This window comes from Ovis aries, chromosome 8, assembly GCF_016772045.2.
Source record: "Ovis aries strain OAR_USU_Benz2616 breed Rambouillet chromosome 8, ARS-UI_Ramb_v3.0, whole genome shotgun sequence".
NCBI lineage: Eukaryota > Metazoa > Chordata > Mammalia > Artiodactyla > Bovidae > Ovis > Ovis aries.
In genome coordinates, this window is record NC_056061.1 from 3,141,007 (window position 1) to 3,163,270 (window position 22,264).

The window sequence follows — 22,264 nt, forward strand, 5'->3', positions numbered from 1 at the left end:
CCTTGTGTGCACCAGGAGCCAGGAGAAAGGAGCAGTGTCCCCACAAGACACTGAGCCAGACTTGCCTGTGAGTGTCCACGAGTCTCCAGCAGAGACTCAGGCCAAACAACAGGGAGGGAACACAGTCCTACTCATCAACAAAAAATTGGATTAAAGATTTACAGAGCATGGCCCCGCCATCAGAACAAAACCCAGTTTCTCCCACAGTCAATCTCTCCTATCAGGAAGCTTCCATAAGCTTCTCATTCTTATTCTTATCAGAGGGCAGACAGAATGAAAAACACAATCACAGAAAACTAAACAAACAGATCACATGGACCACAGCCTTGTCTAAGTCACTGAAACTATTAGCCATGCTGTGTAGGGCTACCCAAGACAGATGGGTCATGGTGGGAAATTCTGACAAAATGTGGTCCACTGGAGAAAGGAATGGCAAACCACTTGAGAATTCTCACCTTAAGAGCCCCATGAAGAGTATAAAAAGGAAAAAAGATATGACGCTGAAAGATCAACTCCTCAGGTTGGTAGTTGCTCAATATGCACCTGGAGAAGAGTGGAGAAATACCTCCAGAAAGAATGAAGAGACAGAGCCACAATGAAAACAATGCCCAGCTGTGGATGTGACTGGTGATGGAAGTAAAGTCCGATGCTGAAAGAACAATATTGCATAAGAACCTGAAATGTCAGGTCCATGAATCAACTTAAATTGGAAGTGGTCAAACAGGAGATGGCAAGAGTGAACATCAACATTTTAGGAATCAGTGAACTAAAATGGACTGGAATGGGTGAATTTAATTCAGATGACCATTATATCTACTACTGTGGACAGGAATGCCTTAGAAGAAATGGAGTAGCCATCATGGTCAACAAAAGAGTCTGAAATGCAGTACTTGAATGCATTCTCAAAAACAACAGAATGATCTCTGTTTGTTTCCAAGGCAAACCATTCAACATCACAGTAATCCAAGCCTATGCCCCAACCACTAATGCCGAAGAAGCTGAAGTTGAATGGTTCTATGATGACCTACAAGACCTTCTAGAACTAACACCCCCAAAAGATATCCTTTTCGTTATAGGGGATTGGAATGCAAAAGTAGGACATCAAGAGATACCTGGAGTAACAGGCAAATTAGGCCTTGGAGGACAAAATGAAGCGGGGAAAAGGCTAAGAGAGTTTTACCAAGAGAACACACTGGTCATAGCAAACACTCTCTTCCAAAAACACAAGAGATCACTGTACACATGGACATCACCAGATGGTCAATACTGAAATCAGACTGATTATATTCTTTGCAGCCAAAGATGGAGAAGCTCTTTAGAGTCAGCAAAAACAAGGCCAGGAGCTGACTGTGGCTCAGATCATGAACTCCTATTGCCAAATCAGACTTCAATTGAAGAAAGTAGGGAAAATCACTAGACCATTCAGGTATGACCTAAATAAAATCCCTTATATTTATACAGTGGATGTGACAAATAGACTCAAGGGACTAGATCTGATAGAGTGTCTGAAGAACTATGGACAGAGGTTTGTGACATTGAACAGGAGACAGTGATTAACACCATCCCCAAGAAAAAGAAATTGAAAAGGCAAAATGGTTGTATGAGGAGAACTTACAGATTGCTGAGAAAAGAAAAGAAGCTAAAGGCAAAGGAGAAAAGGAAATATATATCCATCTGAATGCAGAATTCCAAAAAATAGCAAGGAGAGAAAAGAAAGCCTTCTTCAGTGATCAATGCAAAGAAATAGAGGAAAAAATAGAATGGAAAAGACTATAGATCTCTTCAAGAAAATTAGAGCTAACAATGGAATATTTCATGCAAAGATGGGCACAATAAAGGACAGAAACAGTATGGACCTAACAGAAGCAGAAGGTATTAAGAAGAGGTGGAAAGAATACACAGAACAACTATAGGAAAAAGATCTTCATGACCCAGATAACCATGACGGTGTGATCACTTACCTAGAGCCAGACATCCTGGAATGCAAAGTCAAATGGGCCTTCAGTTCAGTTCAGTTCAGTTCAGCTCAGTCGCTCAGTCATGTCCAACTCTTTGCAACCCCATGAATCACAGCATGCCAGGCCTCCCTCTCCATCACCAACTCCTGGAGTTCACTCAGACTCATGGGCCTTAGGAAGCGTCATTATGAACAAAGCTAGTGGAGGTGATGGAATCCCAGTTGAGCTATTTCAAATCCTAAAAGAGGATGCTGTGAAAGTGCTGCACTCAATATGTCAGCAAATTTGGAAAACCTCAGCCGTGATCACAGGACTGGAAAAGGTCAATTTTCATTCCAATCCCAAAGAAAGGCAATGCCAAAGAATGCTCAAACTACCGCACACTTGCACTCATTTTACACTCTAGCAGAGTAATGCTTAAAATTCTCCAAGTTAGGCTTCAACATTATGTGATCCAAGAAATTCCAGATGTTCAAGCTGGGTTTAGAAAGGGCAGAGGAACTAGAGATCAAATTGACAACATCTGTTGGATCATAGAAAAAGCAAGAGAGTTCTAGAAAAAAGCCTCTACTTCTGCTTTATTGACTATGCCAAAGCCTTTTACTGTGTGGGTCACAGCAAACTGTGGAAAATTCTTAAAGATATGGGAATATCAGGCCTCCTTACCTGCCTCCTGAGAAATCTATGTGGTTCATGAAGCAATAATTAGAATCGGGCATAGAACAGACTGCTTCCAACTGGGAAAGGAGTATCTCAAGGCTGTATATTGTCACCCTGCTCATTTAACTTTTATGCAGAGTATACCAGGCTGGATGAAGCACAAGCTGAAATAAAGATTGCCAGGAGCAATATCAATACCCTCAGGTAAGCAGATGACACCATCCTTATGTCAGAAAGCGAAGAGGAACTGAAGAGACTCTTAATGAAAGTGAAAGAGGAGAGTGAAAAAGCTGGCTTAAAACTCAACATTCAAAAAACAAGATCATGGTGTCTGGTTCTATCACTTCATGGCTAATAGATAGGGAAACAGTGGAAACAGTGAGAAACTTTATATTTCTGGGCTCCAGAATCACTGAGGGTGGTGATTGCAGCCAAGTAATTAAAAGATGCTTGCTCCTTGGAAGAAAAGCTATGACCAACCTAGACAGCATATTAAAAAGCAGAGACATTACTTTGCCAATAAAGGTCCCTCCAGTTAAACTATGGTTTTTCCAGTAGTCAAGTATGGATGTAAGTGTTCGACCATAAAGAAGACTGAGTGGCGAAGAATTGTTGCTTTTGAATTGTGGTGTTGTAGAAGTCTCTTGCCTGGAGAATCCCAGGGACAGGGGAGCCTGGTGGGCTGCTGTCTCTGGGGTCACACAGAGTTGGACACAACTGAAGTGACTTAGCAGCAGCAGCAGCAGCAGCAGAAGTCTCTTGAGAGTTCCTTAGACTGCAATGAGATCAAACCAGTCAAGCCTAAGGGAAATCGGTCCTGAATATTCATTGGAAGGACTGATGCTGAAGTTGAAACTCCAATACTTTGGCTACCTGATATGAAGAATTGACTCATTGGACAAGACCCTGCTGCTGGGAAAGATTGCAGGCAGGAGGAGAAGGGGACGACAGAGGATGAGATGGTTGGATGGCATCGCTGACTCAATGGACATGAGTTTGAGTTGATGATGGACAACTGCCATGCTGATGTCCTTGGGGTCTCAAAGAGTCAGACACAACTGAGCTAATGAACTGAGAGCACTATTATTCAATGAAGATGTTTATGATCTTTTTCTTTATACTACTGAAAAAGTGAGACTAAGTTAAATACCAATAATTGGGGATGAGCTAATTATATTCTTTATACAATAAAATTATATGGTACAATTAAAATCATGCAAAATAGTAATATTAATTAAACATTAAATGGAAGATTTTAGGAATAATTCCTAAGTTTTAAATTACACACCATTCTGAGAAGCAGGATGAAATCTGGCCCTATCCTGCTCCATCCCTTCTTGGATTTGAAGCATCCCTTTGTCCACGTTAGCCACTTAGTAATCATTAGGTTATCAGACGCACTATTGTGGTACCATGGTGCTTATGTTCATGTGACCCTGATTTTACTAAAAAATGGCCCCAACTCGCAAGACTAGCAATGTTGGCAACATGGATACACCAAAGAGAAGCTATAAAAGTGCTTTCTTTAAGTGAAAAGGTAGAAGTTCTCTGTGGATAAGGAAAGAAAAAAAAAATTGTGTGCTGAGGTTGTTTAGATCTGCAGTAAGAATAAATCTTCTATCTTTAAAATCATAAAGAAGGAAAATAAGTTTTGTGGTAGTTTTGATGTGGCACCCCAAACTACAAGCTACACAGTGCTTACACACAGTGCTTACTTGGCTGAGATGGAAAATGCATTAAATTTGCATAGTAAGATATTTCAGTGGCGAGAAGGATACCACATTCATGTAAGTTTTAGTAACACATATTGTTATAATTGTTCTATTTTATTCCTAGTTATGATCATTGCTCCTTTACTGATTAACTTTTACACTTTATCACAGTTATGTATGTATAGAAGGCAACATAATATAGGTGGGTTCAACACCATATGCAGTTTCAGGCATCACTGGGGGTCTTGGACCATATACCCTCAGGGACGAGAAGACTACTGTATTTAATGCTGTGCTGTGCTGTGCTTAGTCGCTCAGTTGTGTCCAACTCTTTGTGACCCCATGGACAGTAACCTGCCAGGCTCCTCTGTCCGTGGGGATTTTCCAGGCAAGAATACTGGAGTGGGTTGCCATGCCCTCCTCCAAGGGATCTTTCCAACACAGGGATTGAACCTAGCTCTCTCACATTGCAGGTGGATTCTTTACTATCTGAGCAGAGAGAAGCCCAAGAATACTGGAGCGGGTAGCCTATGTCTTCTCCAGGGGATCTTCTGGACCCAGGAATTGAACTGGGGTATTCTGCATTGCAGGCAGATTCTCTACTAGCTGAGCTACCAGGGAGGCCATCTGTACTTAATATGTACCATTTAATGCACTTAAATACATTTCAAAATTTAATCCTCATAACAATCTAGTACCTGGAGATATTATATACCACCTGAAAGCCACATATCTGGTAAGTTATGAAAATTGGATTCAGACTCAGGTATGACTGTTTATAAAGATGAAGCTTATCAGACTTTATGAATAGTGAATTTATCACATGAATTAAATGTGAATTTAATCACATGATTTATAATGAAGCAAAAGGATACAAAATACTATATATAATATTATAACATTGAAAATATTCCTTAAATGCATGGAAGGACATTACCAAAGTAAAAATAGTCACTTCTGTGTAGTGGGGCTACAGATAATTTTTTTTTTTAGTTTTATTTTGTTTGTTTGTTTTCCATGTTTTAGGCAATGAGCATGTGCTGCTTTTTTTTTTTGTTCCTAGAAAAACAATTTTTTTCTTCCCCAAATTTCTCTACTGCAAGATGTTAATTGCAGCATTATTTATAGTTTGGAACAACTTAAATGTCCAACAATAGAATTGTTTAATGAAATATTGTTCACCAATTCAATGGAATAATACAAAATAAAATAATTTTTATGAAATACAGGCAAAACATTGGGATAATGTTTATTAAATAATGTTCTTTGAAATCAGGGAGAATATAAACTAGTATTTAAGATAACAGTGATTTACACAGTGATTATGATGTAAGTCCTGTATACACATTGTAAAAGACTGGAATGTATGGGATAGTAGAAGTTATTGTGATGATGGTGAGGTTGGAAGTAATACAAATATTTTCTCTATTGTAATGGAGAATAATAGTGTAAAAATATAAGAATCTCTGTGGCTTGGTAAATAACTAGATATATAAAAGGAAACATTTGGTGTATTTTACTACTTTCACAAAAGACATTTACTTCTCAGTGAAAGTCACTCAGTTGTGTCTGACTCTTTGTGACCGCATGGACTGTATAGTCCCTGGAATTCTCTGGGCCAGAATACTGGAGTGGGGAGCCTTTCCCTTCTCCTGGGGATCCTCCCAACTCAGGGATCGAATCTAGGTCTCCACATTGCAGGCGGATTCTTTACCAGTTGAGCCACAAGGGAAGCCCAAGAATACTGGAGTGGGTAGCCTATCCCTTCTCCAGGGGATCTTCCCGATCTAGGAATCAAACTGGGCTATACAATTAGACAGATGTGGCTTGACTTCAAAGTATTAATTCACTTAATATAATTCAGCATCATCAGAAATAACATGGCTACACAGGCAGAGAGCCCCTGGTTTTCCTCTCCTTCACACTCACCAGAGCAATTCTTATAGATTGCTGCCATCTCAAATTAGAAAGCAACTCGAGTAAAAGTCCCCCAGACGCGTTGTTTCTGCTGCTTTGACAAGTGCCATGTACTGTCTCCCTGAGGTCACTGCAAATGACAGGATGTGAAAAGTGAATACAGGAAAGTCCTTCCCTAGCACTCTCTCATCCCAGGTTTGCTGAGTAAGTTGGGCAGCGCAGAAAACCAGCGACTCCAAGCCGTGAACTTCTGGAGAGGGCATCCACAAAGGCAAAACTCTCTCTGCTGTCTGGAAGTGGCAGTGCGACCTCAGCAAGTATTTTGCCTTTGGGGCATCAGAACAAAAGCTGGCAGCTTGCCTAGCGTTCTTTCAGAGCCCAGGTACAGAGGAAGCCAAATGTTGCGCTGCCTGTTTCTGCGCCAACTGACATACCTGTCTCCTTCCCCTGCTTCCTAGGCTGCTTCCTATTCAAAGGTTGTTACCAGTAGATAAAAATGCATTATTCTGGTTACTCAGTTGGGTGCCAGAGACAGTGAGCTTAGCTACAATAAGTCAATGTCAACTAGGATGGCACAATTTAGCTGTGTTTTTTTTTTAAAAATATTTTAGCACACTAATGGCTCTTCATGAAATGCAATTGTACTGTAGAAGTATGGAGTTAAGCTGTTATGACAGTTTGGGGACTGATTTTGATGTTTCAAGAGAACTCCTAGAGAAAGAAAGATACATTGGCCAAGATGGTGTTTCTTATTGGGACATAAAAATCCACAAGTTCAAGACATTTTTAGAGATAGAAGTTTAGTGATCATTATTTTCAGGGTCCTCAATTTAGGATATTTGAGAGAGATTTTTCACAATAGTTTTGGAGATTATTCTTAACACTGAAAACATCTCAAGGAATTCTGATCTAAAGAATAATCAAAGGGCATGGTGCATAGGGACACAGGTAAAGCATGTAAATCTGTATATGACACAGCTTGGTGTCCCTGACAGCAATGCTTAATACCATCAGTGCAGGTCAAATACAAACATCTGCTCTGAGATTTTGGATTGACATTTAACAGCGTATATAAAGATTTCAGAAAGATAATAACTTGGGAACTATGAATGGATTCTATCACTGAAAAATCACTTAATCCTTTACAAAATGCATAGTAGTAATAGTACTTAATGGACTGCATAGTTCTTAATCACTCAAAAAAGAAGTTAGTTGTAATTACACAGAAAATTCAAACTAATCCAGGTTGGGCTTTTATTATGTGTCTTCTCATAACTATTTCCTGCCTTTTCTACCAATAATCCCCTGACTTTCTAAGATGTTTCCTCTAATGGAACCATCCTTTTTCATTCTCATTCAATTTTTGGGGGGCAGTTTTACCTACTCCTGATTTCCAGGTTGAGTTTTGATAATCTCAAATTGAGCTAGCCATCCCAGTTTCAGAGTCATAATACAGAGTTCATGATGATAGTCATGATGATGTGATCACTAATCTAGAACCAGACATCTCGGAATGTGAAGACAAGTGGGCCTTAGAAAGCATCACTCCGAACAAAGCTAGTGGAGGTGATGGAATTCCAGTTGAGCTGTTTCAAATCCTGAAAGATGATGCTGTGAAAGTGCTGCACTCAATATGCCAGCAAATTTGGTAAACTCAGCAGTGGCCACAGGACTGAAAAAGGTCAGCTTTCATTCCAATTCCAAAGAAAGGCAATGCCAAAGAATGCTCAAACTACCACACAATTGCACTCATCTCACATGCTAGTAAGGTAATGCTCAAAATTCTCCAAGCCAGGCTTCAGCAATACGTGAACCGTGAACTCCCTGACGTTCAAGCTGGTTTTAGAAAAGGCAGAGGAACCAGAGATCAAATTGCCAACATCCGCTGGATCATGGAAAAAGCAAGAGAGTTCCAGAAAAACATCCATTTCTGCTTTATTGACTATGCCAAAGTCTTTGACTGTGTGGATCACAAGAAACTGTGGAAAGTTCTGAAAGAGATGGGAATACCAGACCACCTGACCTGCCTCTTGAGAAACCTGTATGCAGGTCAGGAAGCAACAGTTCAAACTGGACATGGAACAACAGATTGGTTCCAAATAGGAAAAGGAGTACATCAAGGCTGTATATTGTCACCCTGCTTATTTAACTTATATGCAGAGTACATCATGAGAAACGCTGGACTGGAAGAAGCACAAGCTGGAATCAAGATTGCTGGGAGAAATATCAATAACCTCAGATATGCAGATGACACCACCCTTATGGCAGAAAGTGAAGAGGAGCTAAAAAGCCTCTTGATGAAAGTGAAACAGGAGAGCGAAAAAGTTGGCCTAAAGCTCAATATTCAGAAAACGAAGATCACGGCATGTGGTCCCATCACTTCATGGGAAATAGATGGGGAAACAGTGGAAACAGTGTCAGGCTTTATTTTTGGCGGCTCCAGAATTACTGCAGATGGTGACTGCAGCCATGAAATTAAAAGACGCTTACTCCTTGGAAGAAAAGTTATGACCAACCTGGATAGCATATTCAAAGGCAGAGACATTACTTTGCCGACTAAGGTCCGTCTAGTCAAGGCTATGGTTTTTCCTGTGGTCATGTATGGATGTGAGAGTTGGACTGTGAAGAAGGCTGAGCGCCAAAGCATTGATGCTTTTGAACTGTAGTGTTGGAGAAGACTCTTGAGAGTCCCTTGGACTGCAAGGAGATCCAACCAGTCTATTCTGAAGGAGATCAGCCCTGGGATTTCTTTGGAAGGAATGGTGCTAAAGCTGAAGCTCCAGTACTTTGGCCACCTCATGAGAAGAGTTGACTCATTGGAAAAAACTCTGATGCTGGAAGGGATTGGGGGCAGGAGGAGAAGGAGACAACAGAGGATGAGATGGCTGGATGGCATCACGGACTCCTTGGACGTTAGTCTTAGTGAACTCCTGGAGATGGTGAAGAACAGGGAGGCCTGGCGTGCTGTGATTCATGGGGTCGCAAAGAGTCGGACACGACTGAGCGACTGAAGTGAATACAGCGTTCAGAGATGGACACACAAGTCATTCAAAGGTATTACGATATAAGGAGATACTTGCCAAGCTTTCCTGGAAAAGAGAAGACTCTGCTTCTCTTCTACAGCAGTTACTGAAATAAGCGTGTGAGTCTCTCAGGTTTATAACTAAGGCATCTATTTGGCTACCATTATAAGTAGAGTCTGTTTCTGTGTCTCTGTGTGTGTGTGTTGGTGGGAGGGGTCATTGGGTGTGGTATAATAACTATATAGGAAACTGAGACTGTGGAAGGCAGAACAGAGAAATAAAGACAAACTTGGTTCTGGGCAATGGTTTTTGAACTGCATGATCAATCTGACTGAACTAGAAACTACTTTTGGTTATAGATTTGCCTTATTAAGCTCATCTGATTTTTGAGGTCTTGCAACATATATAGCGCTAACAGATACAGAATTCCAAGATTTTTGTAGCAGGAAGTTCAACCATATGTTCAAAAAGATTATTTTATCTTTTTATTGAAGTATAGTTGATTTACAGTGTTGTGTTAGTTTCAGATGTACAGCAGAGCGATTCAATTATATATATATGTATATGCATATATATTCAAATTCTTTTCCATTATAGGTTATTATTAGATATTAAATGATGTTCCCTGTGTCATATATTAAATCCTTGTTGTTTATCTATTTCATATACAGTTCTGTGTATCTGTTAATCCCAAAATCCCAATTTATCCCTCTTTCTCCTTTCTCTTTTGGTAACCTTAAGTTTATTTTCTATATCTGTGAGTCTATTTATGGTTTGTGAATAAGTTAATTTGTATCAATTTTTTAGATTATACCTATTAGTGATATCAAATGATATCTATCTTTCTCTGATTTATTTCACTTAGTATGATAATCTCTGTGTCCACCTATGTTGCTAAAAGTAGCATTATTTCATTCTTTTTTATAGCTGAATAGTATTCAATTATATATATAGAGAGTAATATATACATACATACATATATATACCACATCTTCTTTATTCTTTCATCTCTTCTTGACCATTTAGGGTGATTGCATGTCTTGGTTATTGCCAATAGTGCTTCAGTGAACACTGGGGTGAGTATATCTTTTCAAATTAGAGTTTTCTTCAGAGGTATGCCCAGGAGTCGGATTGCAGACATACGGTAGTTCTATTTTAAGTTTTTAGGGAACCCATGGTTTATTTTCTTCATAAGGTACAACCCTTTTGTTAGAGAATTGCACACAGTTAAATCATATATTATCTTAACTCACGATGTTCTGGAGATCAGTGGTGCAAGGAGTAAATTCAGGGTCAAATTCTCAGGCATCTCGGCTGTGGGACCAGCTGCTAAACCTTACTTCACACTTTCTCATATTTTATCATAATGTAAAAGGACAGAAGTGGGGTCAGTTTAATTCAGATCAATAAACATCTATTGAATGCATAATGAAATGGACTTTTATATGTATTTTGACAGCTCAGAATTTAAATCCCCTTCTTATATTCAGAAATGTCTGGGGAAAAGCTAAATATTTGCTTTCTTAGCTCCCCTCTCAGCTATGGCTTGGACATAAGATCTAGGCTCTGCTGATCGATACCCCTGGTGCAGAACTTTAGCTTAAAAGCTAGTGATGTGATGAAGCAGGGCCTGTGCAGAATCCATTCTGGTTGTGGGTGTCAGAGGCAGTGTGCTATGTGCTCTCAGTCACGTCTGACTCTTTGCGACCCGTGGCCTGCAGCCCACCAGGCTCCTCTGTCCATGAGATTCTCCCAGCAAGAACACTGGAGTGGAGTGCCATGCCCTCCTCCAGGGGATACTCCCAACCTAGGCAGCAAATCTGCAGCTCTTATGACTCCTGCATTGGCAGTCAGGTTATTTACCACAAGCTCCACGCAAATCTATTACCCAGACAATAGTGACTATAGTTTTAAATGTAATGTTCTCTGCCAGTTTTGTCAGAAGTATAAGATGAATTCATTGTCAAGACTTATGCATGTAGTCTTTTCATTGGATCATTTATGTGGATCTTTAGCTAACCAGTCAGTCCTTAAGACCCGGTGATGTCTAAAGTGTCTGGGAGAATCAGAATTTTATGTAGCTGTGCTAAATTCCAATTAGAAAAATAGTTGCAGTGGTTTCTAGGACTTTCAAGAAAAATCAGATATTCATCAAACAATTATTTCCCTTTTGAGAAAGAGCTCTTGCTTTGTTGTGAGGCTCTCAGAGAGACCAAAAGTCTTATCATAGTTCACTGGGTGATCACACAAAAGTTGCCCATTAATTTATATTTATGTATGTATCAGTTCAGCTCAGTCATTCAATTGTGTCCGACTCTGCAACCCCATGAATTGCAGCAAGCCAGGCCTCCCTGTCCATCACCAACTCCTGGAGTTCACTCAAACTCGTGTCCATCGAGTCAGTGATGCCATCCAGCCATCTCATCCTCGGTCGTCCCCTTCTCCTCCTGCCCCCAATCCCTCCCAGCATCAGAGTCTTTTCCAATGAGTCAACTCTTCGCATGAGGTGGCCAAAGTACTGGAGTTTCAGCTTTAGCATCATTCCTTCCAAAGAACTCCCAGGGTTGATCTCCTTCAAAACGGACTGGTTGGATCTCCTTGCAGTCCAAGGGACTCTCAAGACTCTTCTCCAACACCACAGTTCAAAAGCATCAATTCTCCGGTGCTCAGCCTTCTTCACAGTCCAACTCTCACATCCATACATGACCACTGGAAAAACCATAGCCTTGATTAGAGGGACCTTAGTTGGCAAAGTAATGTCTCTGCCTTTGAATATGCTCTCCAGGTTGGTGATAACTTTTCTTCCAAGGAGTAAGCGTCTTTTAGTTTCATGGCTGCAGTCACCATCTGCAGTGATTTTGGAGCCCAAAAAATAAAGTCTGACACTGTTTCCACTGTTTCTCTATTTCCCATGGAAGGATGGGACCAGATGCCATGATCTTCTTTTTCTGAATGTTGAGCTTCAAGCCAACTTTTTCACTCTCCTGTTTCACTTTCATCAAGAGGCTTTTTAGTTCCTCTTCATTTTCTGCCATAAGGGTGGTGTCATCTGCACATCTGAGGTTATTGAGATTTCTCCTGGCAATCTTGATTCCAGCTTGTGTTTCTTCCAGTCCAGCGTTTCTCATGATGTACTCTGCATATAAGTTAAATAAGCAGGGTGACAATATACAGCCTTGATGTACTCCTTTTCCTATTTGGAACCAGTCTGTTGTTCCATGTCCAGTTCTAACTGTTCCTTCCTGGCTTGCATACAGATTTCTCAAGAGGCAGGTCAGGTGGTCTGGTATTCCCATCTCTTTCAGAATTTTCCACAGTTTCTTGTGATCCACACAGTCAAAGACTTTGGCATAGTCAAGAAAGCAGAAATAGATGTTTTTCTGGAACTCTCTTGCTTTTTCCATGATCCAGCAGATGTTGGCAATTTGATCTCTGGTTCCTCTGCCCTTTCTAAAACCAGCTTGAACATCAGGGAGTTCACAGTTCACGTATTGCTGAAGCCTAGCTTGGAGAATTTTGAGCATTACTTTACTAGCATGTGAGATGAGTGCAATTGTGTGGTAGTTTGAGCATTCTTTGGCATTGCCTTTCTTTGGAATTGGAATGAAAGCTGACCTTTTTCAGTCCTGTGGCCACTGCTGAGTTTACCAAATTTGCTGGCATATTGAGTGCAGCACTTTCACAGCATCATCTTTCAGGATTTGAAATAGCTCTACTGTAATTCCATCACCTCCACTAACTTTGTTCGTAGTGATGCTTTCTAAGGCCCACTTGACTTCACATTCCAAGATGTCTGGTTCTAGATGAGTGATCACAGCATCGTGATTATCCAGGACGTGAAGTTCCTTTTTGTACAGTTCTTCTGTGTATTCTTGCCATCTATATGTATAATTTAGATATATATTATCTTTTCAAAGAATCAGCTTTTAGTTTAATTAATCTTTGTATATCATTTGGTTTGTCTCTATTTCATTTATTTCTGTTTTAATCTTTATGATTTCCTTTCTTCTACTAACCTTGCATTTCGTATGTTCTTCTTTCTCTATTGCTTCAGGTATAAGATTAGGTTATTTGAGATTTTTCTTATTTCTTAAGGTAACATTTTATTGCTGTAAACTTCTCATCTCATAGGTTTTGCATTGTAAGTACTTCCATTTTCATTTGTTTCTAGTTACTTTTTTAAGCCGCTTTGATTTCTTCAGTGATCCATTGGTTGTTTAGTAGGTATTGTTTAGCCTCTACATGTGTCTTGTTCTTTTTATAATTTTTTAGTGTAGTTTATATCTAATGTCTTTCAGGATTTGAAATAGCTCAACTGGAATTCCATCACCTCCACTAGCTTTGTTCATAGTGATGCTTCCTAAGGCCCACTTGACTTCACATTCCAGGATGTCTGGCTCTAGGAGAGTGATCATACCATCGTGATTATCTGGGTTGTGAAGATCTTTTTTGTACAGTTCTTCTGTGTATTCTTGCCACCTCTTCTTAATATCTTCTGCTTCTGTTAGGTCCATACCATTTCTCCTTTATCGAGCCCATCTTTGCATGAAATGTTCCCTTGGTATCTCTAATTTTCTTGAAGAGATCTCTAGTATTTCCCATTCTGTTGTTTTCCTTTATTTCTTTGCATTGATGGCTGAGAAAGGCTTTCTTGTCTCTTCTTGCTATTCTTTGGAACTCTGCATTCAGATGCTTATATTTTTCCTTTTCTCCTTTGCTTTTCACTTCTCTTCTTTTCACAGCTATTTGTAAGGCCTCCCCAGACAGCCATTTTGCTTTTTTACATTGCTTTTCCATGGTCTTGATCCCTGTCTCCTGTACAATGTCATGAACCTCCGTCCATAGGAGGAGCTCATGATCTGAGCCACAGTCAGCTCCCAGTTATGTTTTTGCTGACTGTATAGAGTTTCTCCATCTTTGGCTGCAAAGAATATAATCAATCTGATTTTGGTGTTGATCATCTGGTGATGTCCATGTGTAGAGTCTTCTCTTGTGTTGTTGGAAGAGAGTGTTTGCTATGACCAGTGCATTCTCTTGACAAAACTATTATCTGTTGCCCTGCTTCATTCCGTATTCCAAGGCCAAATATTTCTGATACTCCAGGTGTTTCTTGACTTCCTACTTTTGCATTCCAGTCCTCCATAATGAAAAGCACATCTTTTTTGGGTTTGGAAAGCTTAGCAGTGGCCACAGGACTGGAAAAGGTCAGCTTTCATTCCAATCCCAAAGAAAGGCAATGCAAAAGAATGCTCAGACTACCACGCCATTGCGCTCATCTCACATGCTAGTAAAGTAATGCTCAAGATTCTCCAAGCCAGGCTTGAGCAATACATGAACCATGATGTTCAAGCTGGTTTTAGAAAAGGCAGAGGAACCAGAGATCAAATTGCCAACATCCGCTGGATCATGGAAAAAGCAAGAGAGTTCCAGAAAAACATCTATTTCTGCTTTATTGACTATGCCAAAGTCTTTGACTGTGTGGATCACAATAAACTTTGGAAAATTCTGACAGAGATGGGAATACCAGACCACCTGACCTGCCTCTTGAGAAATCTGTATGCAAGCCAGGAAGGAACAGTTAGAACTGGACATGGAACAACAGACTGGTTCCAAATAGGAAAAGGAGTACGTCAAGGCTGTATATTGTCACCCTGCTTATTTAACTTCTATGCAGAGTACTTCATGAGAAACGCTGGACTGGAAGAAACACAAGCTGGAATCAAGATTGCTGGGAGAAATCTCAATCACCTCAGATATGCAGATGACACCACCCTTATGGCAAAAAGTGAAGAAGAACTAAAAAGCCTCTTGATGAAAGTGAAACAGGAGAGTGAAAAAGTTGGCTTAAAGCTCAACATTCAGAAAACGAACATCATGGCATCCGGTCCCATCACTCCATGGGAAATAGATGGGGAAACAGTGGAAACAGTGTCAGACTTTAATTTTTGGGCTCCAAAATCACTGCAGATGGTGATTGCAGCCATGAAAATAAAATATGCTTACTCCTTGGAAGAAAAGTTATTACCAACCTACATAGCATATTCAAAAGCAGAGACATTACTTTACCAACAAAGGTCCACCTTGTAAGGCTATGGTTTTTCCAGTTGTCATGTACGGATGTAAGAGTTGGACTTTGAAGAAAGCTGAGTGCCAAGGATTGATGCTTTTGAAGTGTGGTGTTGGAGAAGACTCTTGAGAGTCCCTTGGACTGCAAGGAGATACAACCAGTTCTTTCTAAAGGAGATTAGCCCTGGGATTACTTTCGAAGGAATGATGGTAAAGCTGAAACTCCAGTACTTTGGCCACCTCATGTGAAGAGTTGACTCATTGGAAACGACTGTGATGCTGGGATGAATTGGGGGCAGGAGGAGAAGGGGATGACAGAGGATAAGATGGCTGGGTGGCATCACTGACTCGATGGACATAAGCTTGAGTGAACTCTGGGAGTTGGTGATGGACAGGGAGGCCTGGCGTGCTGCAGTTCATGGGATCACAAAGGGTTAGACACGACTGAACGACTGAACTGAACTGAACTGATATCTAATGTCATAGTGTTGTGATCAGAAATGATTCTTAATATGATTTCAATTTTCTTAAATTCATTGAGGCTCAGTTTGCTGTCCAGCATGTGATTAACCCTGGAAAATGCTCCATATGTGCTTGAGAAGAATGTATTTTCTGTTGCTTTTGGATGGAATGCTCTATAAATATCTATTAAATCCATCTGATGTAATGTGACTTTTAAGGCTTGATATTCTGATATTCTGTCTAGATTATCTGTGCATTGAAGAAAGTGAGATGTTAAAGTCCCCCAGTATTATTTTCTTCCTGGCCAATTCTCCTCTTATGGCTATTAGTATTTGCTTTATATATTGAGGTGCTTCTTATTTCGGTGCATACATGTTTACAATTGTTAAATCTTCTTCTTGGATTGATCTGTTGATTATTATGTAGTGTCCTTCCTGTGTCTTGTAACAGTCTTGATTTTAAAGTCTCTTTTGTTGGATATTGATATTACTACTTGAGTTTTCTTTGACTGGTCAGAATGGCCATCATCAAAAAGGCTATAGGCAATAAATGCTGGAGAGGGCAAAGAGAAAAGGGAACCCTCCTACACTGATGGTGGGAATCTAAATTGGTACAGCCACTATGGAGAACAGTATGGAGGTTCCTTAAGAAACTAAAAATGGAACTACAATATTATCCAGCAATACCACTCTTGAACATATATTCAACTGAGGGAATCACATGGTCTGAAAGGATCTATGCACCCAAATGATTGTTGCAGTGCTGGTTATAATAACCAAGACATGGAAGCCACCTAAATGTCCATCAACAGAGGAATGGATAAAGAAGATATATGCAATGAAATATCACTTAGACATCAAAAGAATGAAATAATGTCATTTGCAGCAACATGGATGGACTTGGAGATTATTTTACTAAGTTAAGAAAGTGAGACAGAGAAAGACAAATATCATTTGGCATCACTTTTATGTGGAACCTAAACAAATGATACAAATGAACTGATTTACAAAGCAGAAACAGACTCACAGACTTAGGAAATGAAATTATGGTTACAAGATGGGAAGCGTTAGGGGAAAGGATAGACTAGGAGTTTGGGACTGACATTTATTTAAAATAGATATACAGTCTGGACCTACTGTATAGCACAGGGGATTTTGCTCAATACTCTGTAGTAACTTAAATGGAAAATAACTAGAAAAAGAATACATACATGTGTACATATAACTGAATCACTTTTTGTACGCCTGAAATTAACACATCATTGTTAATCAGCTATATTCTAACATAAAACAAAAATTAGAAACAAAGCTTCGAAAAATTGATATATATCCAGTTGTAAAGTTGGAGCATGTCCAGTAGGACTCCTTTATCAGACTGAGTGGTAATGTGGGGTTAGAGCTGAGCAGACCTTGAAGCACAAATAAGATACATGTAGAGCTGCCTCTTAGAGTATGCCTGTTCCTTTAACCCACAGCTTTGCCTACATCAGGTTGCCTGGGGTGAATCAGTCCAAGGTGCACTGATGAGGCATTGTGGTCTCCTCAGCTGTGGTCTGCACAACAGTGGAGGAGGGAACTATTCCTAGCAGATAGAGACTCATACTTTGTCCGCATTTGCTAGAAAGAGAGACCCTTGGAGGCATGGATCTATCCCAGTTCACAGGATGCTGCAATTAGTTTGGCTGAATGGTCAGGACCTTAAAAGACACACAATTGAAGGAGAGAAATAAAGAGGTATGGGGAAGAGTTAGATAGACCTCTCAAAGTGGGTTTGGGATGGGAGAACATTCTACCCTGTGTGAATGCTGACCTAAAGGCTCTCCCTGCAGTGAATTCACTTGACCAGCAAATGTAAGAGAAGATAATATCTAAATGAGAAATGAACATAGGAAAATGTGCCCAACTTTATTAGTCAGCAGGAAAATGCAAATTAAAACTCCAGTAAATTCCCACTCAACACTTCACAGAATAGCTAAAACTAAGATCAAGAATACAGTCAAAGTTTCACGTGTCACATGTTGGCAAGTGTGGAGTAACCAGGATTTACAATGTTGAACCAACAAACTGCTTCAGTTATATAATATATATACATATATATATATATATATATATATATATATATAATTTTCATAGCCTTTTCCTTTATGATTTATTACAGGGTATTGAACCCTGTGCTATAAAACAGTACCTTTTATTTATCCACTCTACATATAATAGCTTGCATCTGTTAGTCCAAAACTTCCAATATCCCTCTGCACTCCTACCCAGCAACACAAGTCTATTCTCTATGTCTGTGAGTCTGTTTCTGTCTCATAGATAAGTTCATTTGTATCACACTTCAGATTCTACATATAAGTGATATCATACAATGTTTGGTTTTTCTCTCTCTGACTTCCTCTGCTTAGTATGAGCTCTAGGTCCATCAAGATGGCATTTTGAATTAGAAAAAGCATTACTGACTGCAATGGATTGAAAAGTATCAGATATACAAGATTCTTGAATTCATAATGATAAGACTAATATCAAAGTCCACTGATTGCTACTGGGCACCAGTAATAATTAATTATTAAAGCAAAAATAATTAATTATTTTAATGATTTGGGTTGTAGGGAAAGATTGAAGGCAGGAGCAGAAGGGGATGACAGAGGATGAGATGGTTGGATAGCCTCACCAGCTCAATGGACATGGGTTTAAGTAAGCTCTGGGAGCTGGCGACAGACAGGGAAGCCTGGCTTGCTGCAGTCCATGGGGTTGCAGAGAGTCAGACACAACTGAGTGACAGAACTGAACTGAACTGATAGGAGCCAAGCTTTCTACTTCTTGTCGCTTGCCACTGGGATACTCCTATTATGTGTTGGGATCAGTCTGGGTCCAGGAGGTTCACAGTGAATAAATATATCTACCTTCTTAAGTTAGTTTGGCTGGGCAGCCTGCATGATACCCAGCTTTGGAGATCTAGATCCTTGAAGTCTACATTTTTCAGCTGGCTACTTCAGCTCTTTTAGCTCTTCATCTAGGATTGCTGGACAGTCATCCCTTTCTAATCTAATTAAAGTCAGTGAAGTTGTAATTCACTGGACATGTAAAATGCCTTGTCACCTTTGAATACCCAACTATAGATTCCCAAGTATTCCTCAAGTCACTAATCAGTGGCCAAGCAAAATGGGTTCCTTTTCTTGGAATTGGTCAGTTAGCAATGGGGCTGTGAGTGGAGGGTAGGGTGAATGCCTCTCACTCCTTACCTTGTCCTTGTAACTCCCAGAAAGGGATAGAAGGAAAGCAATAGAAGAAGGTTTGAACAAGCGTGAAAAATTCTTCAAGGATTTATTTCTAGGATATTCCCCAGGAGGTTGATACCCACTCACCCACCAATCGTTATTTCACTTATTTTTAGAAGGTGGAGTCTTCTATACTTTTTTTTAGTTCTTTCAAATGTCCTTCTAACAATTTAAAAATAGACCATTTAGATAATGGCCCAGAATTTAGTCGAGAGATAGGGCCATGGGTTAAAAACTTAATGACTTACTTTTATGACTTTGGATAAGTTTATGTTGTCTCTGTTTTTTTCTCATGGATAAATTGTATATTAATACATGAACTATGTTTTAAATAAATGTAAAAGTTATCTTGCTTAGGAAAACTTTTTAAACTCTCTCGGGAAGTAGCTGGAAATAAACAGACGTTTCAAATATCTTCGCACTCTCAGAATTTATCAGCTGAAAGATATGTCAACCCAAACACAATAGTCAATGTTCTTCTCTCACGTGGAGAGTCCCTATTGCTTCTACTTTGTGTGCAGTCACATGAGTCTTAAGCCTATGTGGAATTACGCTCTTTTAATTAAGCATATCACTTGATGCTTTCTAGCCTTAAATATGAAGATGATAAAGTATTTTATAGTGGTCAATGAATTAAGCACTCTGGGGGCTTTTTCAGACATGAGTAGAAAAGCTAACTATCCAATTAGCCTAGATATAGAGCTTAAAGATCTGCAGTACCCAGCCAAAATATTGGGTCTCTGAAAAGTTTTCTCTCTGGAAAAGAGTGGAAAGTTGCTGAGACAAGAAGAATCATTTGCAATGCTAGGGTGGAAGTATGTCCTTAAGCATTCATTCGACAAATACGTATTATGCATCTACTCTATGCATTCTTCTAAGCACTAGAGACACAATAGTGACACAATCATTGGTCTTCTAGACCTCACACTCCGGGGGAGGAGAGAGAACAAGTAGACAGGGTTCTTGATGAAGGCAGACTAGTATTTCAAATAAAATGTCCCACCGAATTTAGCTAAAGCCTCTGGACACACAAACAATCTAGAAGATATCAGAGTGCTAATAAGACAGTGAAGAATTATGGGGTCAAGATGAGGAGAGCAGGGGTGCTGCTGAAGCTTGCCCCCTCAACCACTCTCTCCTGGATGGGGGCACAGTTGTCAACTCGACTGGGTGGTGGAGACTTTCAGGAGTGTCATGGGCTAGGGCACAGTGACTAGACTGAGAAGACTTGAACACCATGAACAATCTTGACCTATAAACATACTTACAACAGTGCTTCTCTCCAAGCGCAGAATATGTATTCTTTACAAGTACATGTGGAAGAGTTACAAAAATTGATCGCATGTTGGGCCACAAAGTAACACTCAATACATTTGAAAGGATTGAAGGCATGCAGAAATATGGCATTTTACCATAATGCATTTATGTTAGAAATTCATAGCAAAAAAGTAACTATTAATATCACAATAAGCTTTGAAATAAAAGATGCATGTATAAATAATCCATGCATCAAAGAAAAACAGTGGGAATTAGAAATACTTTGACTCAAGTGATAATGAAACTACTTTATATAAAAATTTCTGGTATAGCAGTAAAACTGGAATTAAAAGAAAATTTTTAGCTTCAACTGCATATATTGGAAGCTTTAAAAAAAACTGGAAAAAAATCAGTAAGCATTTGGTCTGTGCCAAGAATACAAAGAATAGAAAGAAGAAAGTCAGATTTAGAAGCAGAAATTGTGGCTATAGAAAACATATACACAATAGAGAGCATCAACTATAGTTAAAAACTATAAGACTTGATCAAAAAAATTAAAGAATGCAAAACTAACCTTTAGAATGCCAAGGAACACCTTGCTACAGATTCTCCCCACAGTAAAATGATTAGAGGATGTTGCGAATAACTTAGTGACAACATATTTTGATGAAATGGATAACCTGGAGCAGTATCAGCCGCTCAGTCGTGTCAGACTCTTTGCGACCCTATGGACTGTAGCTCACCAGGCTCCTCTTTCCATGAGATCATCCAGGCAAGAATACTGGAGTGGGTTGCCATTTCCTTCTCCAAATCTAGAGAAAACAGTTTACAAAAACTAATTATAAGAAGAAATAGAAAAGCTGTGTACTGCTGTATTTATTAAAGTAATCAAATTTGTACTCAAAAGTTGCTTTCAAAGAAAACCCTAGGTCATTGACAATATGTCTTCCTTGACCAAACTTTCTTCAGGCCCCTTTTGTCAACTCGACCTCAGTCTCTGGACAGACTTGTTCTTTGTGTCTTTGCGTCACCTGATTTTTAGCATAAATCTTGCTCAGTCAGTTTAGGTTGAAGCCTCATACTTCCCTCCCCCTTGGGTCTGATCACCTGGCCTACCTTCAGCAAGAATCCTGCTAAGTCAGTCTGGCAAGAATTCCCCTGACCTTTGATACCACCTCAGTAATTTTTTATCCACTGACCCCCACCAAGCTCCTTGTTTATAAATCCCTACTTGTCCAGGCTGTATTCAGATTTGAGTCAAGTTATATACTGAGGTATCCTCTCCCCTACTGCAATAGTTCATGAACAAAATCTGCTTTCACTGTTATTTTATGATAACTTCCAGATGGCTTTGACTTTCTTTAATACCACTAATACCTTGCTTTTGTGAGAGCGTTCTTTTTCCTCGTTTAGCTCTCATGCACCTCAAATCTTCATGAAAACCAATATTAATCTACCCTTAATATTCTTTCAAGAAAGTGGGGTGACATACTTTTTAGTGCTGGTCAGGAAAATTAGAAGTCTCACTTTGATTTTTTCTGAAACCTTAATAGAGGCTCCAAACTGTAGAAAATAGCCTCTTCAACTTAGGTCTCTTAATTTTACCATAACTGTAGACTTAATCCTCACCGTAACCCAATGAGAGTTACTATCTTTTTAAAATTAGATGAAGAAACGATGACTGAGAGTAGTTAAGTCATTGTTTTGCCACAGAATTATTGAAGCCAGCTTGTAAAATGTAGGTCGTTCTGAAACAACACAACCTTTTCCCTCTTTGTCCTATTGCATCTTATTTTGCAAGTCAAGGTTGAATGATACAAACACAATGAAAGAAAACTCAGCAAAACCCTCAAGCATTGTGCTTCATTGGGAAGTAGACAGGGGCCTTATTGGAACACCTTGGGTTCTTCCACTTGTTAGTTATGACCTTGA